At 33.6% G+C, this 12,295-nt stretch overlaps 1 protein-coding gene across 6 annotated transcripts in view; it reads right to left on the bottom strand.

Moving 5' to 3' along the window:
* Window positions 1–12,295, bottom strand: part of NAALADL2 (N-acetylated alpha-linked acidic dipeptidase like 2) — a 1,532,395-nt gene that overhangs the window by 1,315,900 nt on the left and 204,200 nt on the right. The window contains exon 1 of one of the 6 annotated variants that reach the window (XM_081235899.1): window positions 633–692. The exons of the other annotated variants lie outside the window; for them this stretch is intronic. The gene's annotated coding sequence lies outside the window, so the exon portion shown is untranslated. Of the gene's footprint in view, window positions 1–632; window positions 693–12,295 lie in introns of those variants that run through there. 6 annotated transcript variants of the gene reach the window in all.

Genomic DNA, 12,295 nt, shown 5'->3' with positions numbered 1-12,295 from the left:
TCCAATATGTTAAGGATTATTTTTTTCAATTTTGGGAAAAAACAAATGTATCTGAAACAATTAAATTGTCTTTCTGCAACACGATTTTGAGACTATGACTTATTCTTTGGATTATGTTTTAACATAACAAAAAGAGAAGCAAGCAAATACTGGCACTATCAACACAGTCACATGCTATTTCTATGATCAGAGTGAAACTCCAAACTGCACATCAAAAATCTTTTCTTAAAACCAAGGTTAATTTATTTATAACAATAATACTTGCAAATACTCATTAACCACTACTGTACTTTGAGCCAGCAACCATGCTAAGATTTTTTACATAAATTATCACATTTAATGTGATAGTTCTTCCCCTGATAACTAGTGGCTCTCCCCCACCTCCTTAATTGCTTAAAATTATCTCAATGAAGCTTTCCCTTACCACCTTCCTTAAAATTGCAATCCTTCCTTTCCCTGTACTCTCTGTTGTCTTTCCTTCCTTTATTTTATTTTTTCCCATAGCATTTGTCACTAACAGATATAGTATATATTCTACAAATGTATTTATTTATTGCCTACCTCTCCAAATGTGAATGTAATCACCACGAGGGCACAGATATTGTAATTATTTGTTTATGATTTCTTCATACCTGTTTTCTTCAGTGTTGTAGTCCCAATGTCTATTATAGTGGCTGGCCCATCGTTGGTACCAAAAATATTAATTTAATGAAGGTGTTTAGTCTTTATGAACAACCCTTTGAGATATTAACACATTCTGTTGAAAAAACTAAGACTGAAAAGATATATAAAAGTGACTAACTGAAGTCATAAAGCAAGTAACTACTCAGGCAGGTTTACAGACTCTCAAGTTCAATCCTCTCTATTCACTATACTACTTCTAGAAAAGAGAACATCCCAACCAAAGTCTGTCTATTTGTTCTATGGACTTACAGATCTTTGAATAAATGATGAACAGGTCAAGAAATTATAGCAAGGAAATATACCTTTTAAATACCCTTCATGACTGGTCCTCATTTTTTTTTTTTTTTGACTGGTCCTCCTTGAAAAGGTCATTCACGTGGATGAGCAGGTAGTTTTGGAAGGGACGCAAATGGGGTTTGAGGGAGAACAGGGATCAGCTCAGACCATCTGTATCAACCCTGGAAATCAATGTGTTGACAGATGTCACAGCCAGTTTTCCCTCATAACCAGTAACCTGAATGTCATGAAATATTTGCTGAGACAAGAAAATGAATTATACACAAAATTTAAGCTTATGTAAGGACTTTACTTGAAAAGAAAAAGTAGTGAAAAACTATAGATATTTGAAATCTTTATACCCCATATGATACATACATAATAGTGCACACATTCTTACTGCAATATATATTTAAGACTTTTTTACTATATTTTTTATCTACATTTCTCTAGCCCATTTTGAAAATAAAATCAAATAATTCAATTTCCCATTACACACACCACATATATTCACTTGTATTCTTTCTTTTCCCCCATGCTCTCAAACAACAATCAGAGCCACAAGCAAAGATTGGTCCACATTTGAGGAACTTGATGAAAAGAATATATTTTGCTATTGCCAGAATAGAGGGAGATGATTAAATTAGGAAGGTAACTACTTCAAAGAAAATATCTTAGCCATAAAGAATGGATGAAAGAATGTCTCCCATGTCAATAGAAATAAAAACAAAAATAAATAAACAGTACCTAATCAAATTTACAAGCTTTTGCACAGCAAAGGAAACCATAAAAAAAAAAAAGAAAAGACAATTTATGGAATGGGACAAAGTATTTGCAAATGATGTGACAGATAAGAGCTTAATCTCCAAAATATACAAACAGCTCATACAACTCACCAACAACAAAATAAACAACCCAATCGAAAAATGGGCAGAAGGCCTTAACAGACATTTCTCCAAAGAAGACACCGATGGCCAACAGGCACATGAAAAGATGCTCAACATCACTAATTATTAGAGAAATGCAAATCAATACTACAATGAGGTACCACCACACACCGGTCAGAATGGCCATCATTAAAAAGTCTATAAATAACAAATGCTGGAGAGGGTGTGGAGAAAAGGAAACCCTCCTACACTGTTGGTAGGAATGTAAATTGGTGCAGCCACTATGGAGTACAGTATGGAGGTTCCTCAGAACACTAAAAATAGAATTACCATATGAGCCAGCAATTCTACTCCTGGGAATATACCTGGACAAAACTATGATTCAAGAAGACATATGCATCCCTATGTTCACAGAAGCACTATAAACAATAGCCAAAACATGGAAGCACTCTAAATGTCCACTGACAGATGAATGGATAAAGAAGATATGGTACATGTATACCATGGAATACTACTCAGCCATAAAAAGAACGAAATAATGCCATTTACAGAAACATGGATGCAACTAGAGATTATCATACTAAGTGAAGTAAGTCAGAAAGAGAATGACAAACACCATATGATATCACTTATGTGTGGAATCTAAAATATGGCACAAATGAACCTAACTACAAAACAGAAACAGACTTATAGACATAGAGAACAGACTTGTGGTTGCCAAAGGGGAGGGAGCAAGGGAGGGGGATGGACTGGGAGTTTTGGGTTGGTAGATGCAAACTATTACATTTAGAATGGATAAACAACAAGGTCCTAATGTATAGCACAGGGAACTATATTGAATATCCTGTGATAAGCCATAATGGAAAAGAATATAAAAAAAGAATGTGTATATGTGTACAACTGAGTCACTTTGCTGTACAGCAGAGATTGGCACAGCATTGTAAATCAACTATACTTTAATAAAAGAAAAATTGAAAAAAAAGAATCAATATCCAGCTGCTCCTACTTTTCCTACTGACCGTTTTCTTCTCACCACTCACCTGGACTAGAGTGACAGTTACGGTAGGGATTGCAAGACTGGAATTTTAAAGTTTAACAGAGTTAAGTAACTTTTTAGAAAGAGAGTTTGCCTGAACCATTTTGTTTATTCTTTTGTCTATAAATACTACTAATATAGTAAAGAATACGTAACCAAAAGAAACAGAAAGAATCTGACCAAAAAAGGATGTTAAGAATATGTGAGGGGGCTTCCCTGGTGGCGCAGTGGTTGAGAGTCTGCCTGCCGATGCGGGGGACGCAGGTTCGTGCCCCGGTCCGGGAGAATCCCACATGCCGTGGAGCGGCTGGGCCCATGAGCCATGGCTGCTGAGCCTGTGCATTCAGAGCCTGTGCTCCGCAACGGGAGAGGTCACAACAGTGAGAGGCTTGCATACCGCCAAAAAAAAAAAAAAGAATGTGTGGGGAATGAATCTATGAGAAGTGAGAATAGTTACTTTCTAGAAATTACTAGTCACACAGAAGAATACCATGCCATTGTGAGCTCTTCTGGAGTGGTGAGTGTAAAGCAGAACCAAAAATAAACCCAACCCTTCTGAAAGTGAAAGAAAGCAAAATGAATCAATTCTTTACCCAGGGAAACTAAAAATTATGTAACTGGACCCAAAAAAGTTCTATTAGGAAGAATCATTTAGTTTTATGAGCTGGCAGATCCCACCTGAAATCCAAGGGACCTGATTATAAAACATGTAAGAACATCCTAAAGATAAGCTGTAACCTCCAATAGTTTCTGTTTAACAAATTCTTTAGTAAACACAGGGCTACTGTAGTCAATAATTATTTCTGTCCAACCCCCCCTCCTCCAACTGACTTGTTTCTTTAACATTAACTTTGAAATAAGTCAAAATCTTGTTAATGGCAGTGGCTGAGAATATCAAAGAGGGATACAGGCTGAAAAAGGAACAATGAATCATGATCCAAATGCTTAAATATTTTCTTCCATTCCTATCCTTTTGAAAATGGAAAATATCAGGAAAAGTGAGGACATATTTTTTAAGCATAAATGTTTCACAGGCTTATGCAGAAATTATATTAGCTTTTAAATGAATTAGAAATTTAAAACTTAAATTTTTCTAAAATTTATTTTAAGATGATATGAGTGATGGTAAAAATATATGGTTCAGGTTTTCTCCAAAAAAAAAAAAGAGAACCAAAGAGCTCTTGTGTACTCCAGTTAAAGAGCAATCCTTTGTAACCTTAAAAAACACAAAACACCTACTAAGTATCTAAGTAATGACGTCAGAGCAACTTGCTAAGTGATTAATAATGAAAGTCATACTTTAATGGTGTTTTAAATAATGTTTTATTTTAGCCAACAAAATGAAAAATTACAATAACATTTGTGTTTCAGAAATATGTAGTTTGGTTTTTAAATGAGTAAGAATTACATATATAATACATTACCTTTCATTTACACTACAGGAAAAGCTAATTAAAAAAACAACCACTCTACCATAATATATTTAAAAGCCGCCTCAAATGTCATATTATATTGAAAGTTTTAGAGTCACATCCACCACATTCCTTATGCATAACATTATGCTAATAACTATCCTTTCAACTTCAGAATTCCCGAGTAAATCAGTCACTTTGTGGTCCAGGTTAAAATTGCCCATTTTCTTGCCCAGTTATGATGAACTACATGCTTATTTGAAGATTGGCTTTGCATGCATAGGACTCACAAAGTCTCTGTAACATATGCATATATAAATGGGTAAGACACCTCAATGTTAATTGCAGCACTATTTACAATAGCCAGGTCAAGGAAGCAATCTAAATGCCCATTGACAGATGAATGAATAAAGAAGATGTGGTACATATATACAGTAGAATATTACTCAGCCACAAAAAGCAATGAAATTGGGTGATGTGGATGGACATAGAGACTGTCATACAGAGTGAAGTAAGTCAGAAAGAGAAAAACAAATATTGTATATTAACACATATATGTGGAATCTAGAAAAATGGTACAGATGAACCGCTTTGCAAGGCAGATATAGAGACACAGATGTAGAGAACAAAGGTATGGACACCAAGGGGGGCAAGGGAGGGTGGTAGTGGTGGGATGAATTGGGAGATTGGGATTGACATATATACACTAATATGTATAAAATAGATAACTAAAAAGAACCTGTTGTACAAAAAATAAATAAATGGGGCTTCCCTGGTGGCACAGTGGTTAAGAATCCACCTGCCAATGCAGTGGACATGCATTCAAGCCCTGGTCCAGGAAGATCCCACATGCTGTGGAGCAACTAAGCCTGTGCACCACAACTACTGAGCCTGCACTCTAGAGCCTGTGAGCCACAACTACTGAGCCCATGCTCTACAACAACTGAAGCCTGCGCACCTAGAGCTCATGCTCCATGAGGAGAGAAGACATTGCAGTAAGAAGCCTGTGCACTGCAACAAAGAGTAGCCCCCACTATCTGCGACTAGAGAAAGCCTGTGAGCAGCAATGAAGGCCCAACGCAGCCAAAAATAATACGCAAATAAAATAAATAATAAATAAATAAAAGTTTTTTTTTTTTAAATGGGTAAGAAGGGAGCACTAAGCCCATCAACACAAGCCTACAGTAGAGATGAGGGACAGTCCCTACAAAAGAGAACTGCCCTGTTGAATACAAAGAGATATGGTGTCAGATTTAGGACCTGAGAGAACAGGTCTTCCTGAAAGATGATTGGTTTTAATATGTATCCTTTATTAAAAGTATATTATAAATATACTACCATATAAAATTATAAGTTCAAAAGTATTATGATGATAGAATTCACTTTTACACTTTTCACGTATTGTGTGCAAATTAAAGCAGTGCTTCTGATAATGCCCCTAAAGAATTACTGAGGAGAATTAAATAGAATAAGCCCCAAAATCAAAGAAAATGCTTAAGCCAATGATCAAGCAATTTATTTTTCTCTATTCTGAAACACTGTTGCTGTCTTGCAAGGATAAAGTGCTCTTAGTATTTGTTCAGTCCTCATCTTAAGGGCATGGTAACTAAAGGTCATACTCCACTAATTAATCAATTGCAGACTCATTTAGGACCTCCAAAATAACTCTCCTAGGTTTCCAATCTCTCTTTCCACAGCAAAGAAGGCCAACTTTTAAATATAAACATAACTGTCTCTAAGTAATATTATTGCCTCATCTGTATGTTCATTTATTTCTGTGATAAGAATAATGATGTGTAGTACATCAGCTATAAGTGATTGACTAAAGATGTTTACCTTTTGAGGTTTTTTTAAAAAAAAATTTTTTAGAAGGATTTAACACAGTATAAAAACAATAGTTTTGTAATTCTGTCTTTGTGTCTTTTTCTTCATCCCCAACCATGCAGATACTTTAAGATCAACTATCAGAAATCTTACAAATGCACATAGAAAGAGAAGAACACATGAGTTATCTCTCCCTACACATATCCCTAAAAAAGTTCTAAGACCATGGCACATAGAAGGCAGAAGAATCAATCTAACAGTGAAGAGAACCAGTAGGCCTAAAGAGATATCATTGAATGAGAACGGAGGGCAATGGGCACCAAAAGTTCTATATGATGCACAATAAAACATGGTTAACTTTCAGACATAATGTAATAGTGCTACAAAATGTTAGAAGAGGAAACAATAGTTCTATCACCATGAATCTTCTTTCATACTGTGAGAATATCTTGATAAAGCAAAATGCAAGGACCATTTGGGAATCCAGATTTTAAATCAGCCTCTGCAAGTAACTCAAAATATGACCTTGATTAGCCATTTAATTTCTTTGGGTCACAGTTTTCCTAAATATATAATAAGGGACTGGACATAGATAATGTTTCAGATCATTTTCAATTCTAATACTGTATGACCTGTATGTTCAAATACTTGAGGAATGAAGGGTTTATTGCAATATTCTATCACAATACACATATCTATCTGATATATTCATACTAGTTATTTTGCAAATAAGTAAACATGGCCTCAATTTTGAGATCTCTGAGGTCAGAGACCAACCACGAACCATGAGCATCTAGTACTGAGCAGGCTTTTAATAACTTGACATTGCATGAATAAAAGAGTGAGAGTAAAAGAAGATGGACATTAATAGTTCTGGGAATGAATAAATCACCTTTGTTAACTGTTCACATTTTAACAATCTGGATTTATCTTAATTATCAAGTAGATAGGGAAATTATACATGATAAAATTTATGCTTCAAATCACCTAGGATATGACCATTATTCAAAAATTAGTATTAAGAAATCTGAATGTCCCCTGGAAAATAAAAAAGTATCACTTTTCCTTTCTTTCTCTACTCAGTTCAGCAAAATACATTCTAGAAAGATCAAAAAATTCATTACAATCATTAAAACTTTAAATACTAGAATAAGTTAGTAAATATTTTGTGTACTCTTTGGTGATAAAGGCCCCTCTAAACCTGTTTCACAACCATGAAAATATTTAACTACCATGATATATTTAACCACAATATACTTAACTTTTCAAAAAATGGTAATGATGTATAGAAAAAGGTTACTATAAATAAGGTTTTAAAATGAAAAGTGGTTGACATAAATTGCAGTAATAGCTTTTTGGATCCCTCCCCTAGAGTAATGGAAATAAAAACAAAAATAAACAAATCTGATCTAATTAAACTTAAAAGCTTTTGCACAGCTAAGGGAACCATAAAAAAAAAAAACAAAAACGAAAAGACAACCTACGTAATGGCAGAAAATATTTGCAAATGATGTGACAGACAAGGGCTTAATCTCCAAAATATACAAACAACTCATACAACTCAACAGCTAAAAAACAAACAACCTAATCAAAAAATAGGCAGAAGATCTAAATAGACATTTCTCCAAAGGATACATACAGATGGCCAAGAGGCACATGAAAAAACACTCAACATCACTAATCATTAGAGAAATGCAAATCAAAACTACAATGAGGTATCACCTCACACTGGTCAGAATGGCCATCAAATAATCTACAAACAACCAATGCTAGAGAGGGTGTGGAGAAAAGGGAACCCTCCTACACTGTTGGTGGGAATGTAAATTGGTATAGCAACTATGGAGAACAGTATGGAGGTTCCTTAAAAAACTAAAAATAGAACTACCATATGACCCAGCAATCCCACTCCTAGGCATACCCAGAGAAAACCATAATTCGAAAAGATACATGCACCCCAATGTTCACTGCAGCACTATTTACAATAGCCAGGACATGGAAGCAACATAAATGTCCATCAACAGAGGAATGGATACAGGAGATACACACACACAAACACACACACACACACACATACATATGCATAAAATGGAATATTACTCAGCCATAAAAAAGAATGAAATAATGCCATTTGCAGCAACATGGATGGACCTGGAGACTATCACACTAAGTGAAGTAAGCCAGACAGAGAAAGATTAATATCATATGATATCACTTATATGTGGAATCTAAAAAAAGAGATACAAATGAACTTACTTCTAAAGCAGAAAGAGGCTCATAGACATAGAAAACAAACTTATGGTTACCAAAGGGGAAAGGGGGTGGGGAGGGATAAATTAGGAGGTTGGGAATAACATAAACACACTATTAAATGTAAAATAGATAACCAACAAGGACCTACTGTATAGTACAGGGAACTATACTCAATATTTTATAATAACCTATAAGGGAAGAGAATCTAACAATATTAATAATACTGAATATATATATATATATATACACACACACACACACACACACACACATATACACAACTGAATTGCTGTGCTGTACACCTGAAACTAATACAATATTGTAAAGCATCTATACTTCAATAAAAACTAAATAAATATTTTTTTAAAATTATAGGTTAAACCCCAACATACTAATAGAAAATTAGGCAGACAAATAATTATAAAAATTCTTGTCAATTAATTATAGTATAATCTCAATACCGTATCCAAAGAGTGGGACGAAAATAGGATTTATTGCTCCCACATCAGGCAGATAAAGATGAAACACTCTATAAAACTCAGAATTATTAAATGTATGGAATAATCATACACAGTTGGTAGAATTATGTGGAAGACTCTGTAGTATGTTCAAACATAAACTTGATATTAGCCTTTGACTCAAAATCCTATTACTGAATATTTTCTTAAGAAAGTAGTCTCACAAGTGAAATACTCGTCAAAGGGAACTGGATAGAAAATTATAGAAATATCCAAAGTATTATATGATCCCCATTTGTTCAGACTACAAAAATATATTCTATAGTTGTATATATGTTTAGGGGCATCTAGTAGTACTCAGTAAATATTTTTTAATTAACCACATTAAATATTTTTTATTCTGTCATGTTATAGTTAAGTGAATTTTAATTATAGAAACTTTGAAAAATGTGTAAAAGTATAAATGATAAAATGACCCAACCTTCATTCCACTGATAAAGATACTAACTCTGTGGGGGATAGTCTTCCAGTCTATTTCGAATAAAGTGTGTGTGGTTGTGTGTGTGTGTGTGTGTATTTCTGTAAACCACAATTACAATTAGCTGTATGTATAGTTCTGTGCCATTTTCCAACATAACATGTTTTACAAGTATAACTATATTTCAGTGAACAATATGTAAGCATCCTTGTGTATATTTCTGATTATTTATTTAGGATAAAAACTGGTTTCCAAAGTTTAAATATTTTTTTTCAAATTTTACTAAATTTTTCTTACCACTTGAAATTTTTTCAGATTAGTTTTGTTTTATAAAAACAAAATGCCTTCAAAATGAAAAAATAACACCAATTTTTCAATATTTTATGGGTTTTTGGTTTTGGTTATTGTATAAATATTATGGACATTAAAAAGGAATGATTTGAGTATTCAACTTACATCCACTAAATCAAAAAACTTATAGAATAGAATTCTGAGGATATTATCTAGATCATTCTATCTATAAATATTCACTGCCTCAGAATCTATATGAAAATGTTATCAACAGAGAAGGACTTTCTGAAGAGGATGCAGAATATAGTGTCCCTAGGTAAACAATAGCAATGTGAACACAAAGATGTAACAGTATTTCAAATAAACTACTTAATTTTAAATAATTCCACTTAAAGGCTAGTAGACGGAAAAAGCAAATACAGTACTCAAAAATGTTTGAGTAGCTATAACTAGGCACTCTCAAAGTTACATATGACAATCATAATTCTGCCTTTTAGAGATTGCAATCCAGGAAACTATTGATTATTCTGAAATTGACATGGTAGGTTTATGACATAGAATCAGTGCAGTCCAATCTCCACATGATGCCAATGATGATATACCTGATGTTCAAAATGGAGATCATTGTCATAGAATGAAATGTACACTGAACTTAGAAGAATAGAATTTATATAATAATTCTAAAATGATCTGTGGCTCCTTGAGCAGTTCTTATTTCTCCTCCAACTTTTAAAAAATTTATAAACTTATATAATTAGTACTATTATTATGAGGAAATGAGATATGTATATGCAGAAATGTATCATCAGTTGTAAAATCTTTAACAAATATAAAATATTTCAAAAGATCTTGAAATAGATAGCTGTTTCCTGAAATTTCAAACTGTGCTAAGTAAAATGTTAGCAAACTTTATTCTAATTTTTATTATTATGTGTTAAACACAATGCTAATCTAAATTTACTACTAAATGGATCATCCTATTTTCCAAGCAAATTTGGATGAACTTTTATAAAGTTTTATATAAAGTAATTTGGTTCTTATTTACATTGTAGAAGGAAAGTTTGAATCACTTGTTATAAAAATTCATTAAGATCCCAGAAACAATCATAAAATTGATATAAGAATGTTAAAAATTAAAATATTGTTAGTTTCTGACAACAGAAGCATCAAAAATATTCAAGAAGTTCACTAGAAATCTGGAAATGAGAGCAATTTAAAGACATTAAATAGATGCTAAATAATAACTTAGAATTGAAACATTAATGTTTTTATATTTATACAAATGATGACTGTAACTTTGCCACATACAATTTCATGTGATCCTCTGATCAATCCAAGAAAGCAGATATTATTATACTCAGTTTAGTAGTGAAGAAATAAAGGCTTATGTTAAATGAGTAATATTTAGAGCTTATGTGAGAAAACATGAGTTTCCCATCCTCCTCTTCAGTCTAAGAGAACTTTTTAAGAGGACCTTGTGTAATCCCAGAAATGCGCGTATCCAGCTAAGAGGCAACATTTTCCAGACTAGTTGGGCCATGTCACTAAATTACAGCTAAAGAACTGTAATGAGTAGTTGGAAAGAATCTTCAGGAAACCTCATCTAAAGGGGCATAGATAGCTATCCCATCCTTTTTTCTTTTTTCCTTTTTCCGTTTCTTCCTGCTTTCTGCTTCCAATCTGACTATGACGGCCAGAGCTTCAGTACCATCTTGAATCAGGATCAGATCTTGAGAGTCTCATGCCATGGATAATGAAGCAGAAAGCTGAATGCTAATGAAATTATGAAGCCACCTTACCAGATGAGGACAGTAACTTTCCAGACATTTTTATAACAGAGAAAAAAATCAACTTGTTTTTGTTTATCTTATTAGTGACTCTTTTACTAGCAGTTAAATGTGAGAGATCAAACTCATTATATACAAACCTCCCTCTGCCCTAAGTCTTTTACCCATATTGTCTCATTTACTCCTTCCTACAATATTCTTTTACAGCTGTGGAAACTGAGGCTTAACAAGGTTAAGTAACAAGCTTAAGATCATATTTATAAATAAATGGCATAAATAAGGGTTGAGTCCAGATCTTCTCTTAATCAAAAATGACCTTTTCTATAATGCCACCCTACCGTTTATACACACATATAGAGACCTTACGTGTAATCATGTATTTCATGAATATTGTTTTTTCCTACATATGTTCTCCCTGATGGATCATTCATGTTCCCTCATCCTTCACCCCCTCACTTGGTGATATGAGAAACATAGTTAAGTCTTAGCTCTGAGATACTGGGAGCAAGTCCCAGTGGTAATCTCTCTAATCTTCCAGAAAATGATTCAACTGCTATTTTCCATTGACTCTCTTTTTTTTTTTTCCCTTGAAAGCAGACTTATGCAATAAAAATTCTCCCTCTTGTCAACAAATCCTCTTAGCATCACGTAATCATCTTTTCATGAAAAAGTAGCTAGGGGAACATTGCTAGCAATTTCTACATGCTCCAGGACTCAAATTACTAGCAAAGCTTGTGGCAATTCTGAACTAGAGGAAACTAAAAGTGTGTAGACATTGGACTGTCAAATACATCTGTGCCTCAGATTTAGTTATTTTTCTATGAGATGTCTGCCTATCTACTGACCTGTTATAGTCATACATCCTTAAGGTGACAGCATAATATGCTCTTCCTATTCAGTGCATTCAGTTTG

Source organism: Mesoplodon bidens (genome assembly GCF_964165515.1).
Source record: "Mesoplodon bidens genome assembly, chromosome: 5".
Taxonomy (NCBI): domain Eukaryota; kingdom Metazoa; phylum Chordata; class Mammalia; order Artiodactyla; family Ziphiidae; genus Mesoplodon; species Mesoplodon bidens.
This window is presented reverse-complemented; position numbering and strand designations above follow the sequence as displayed.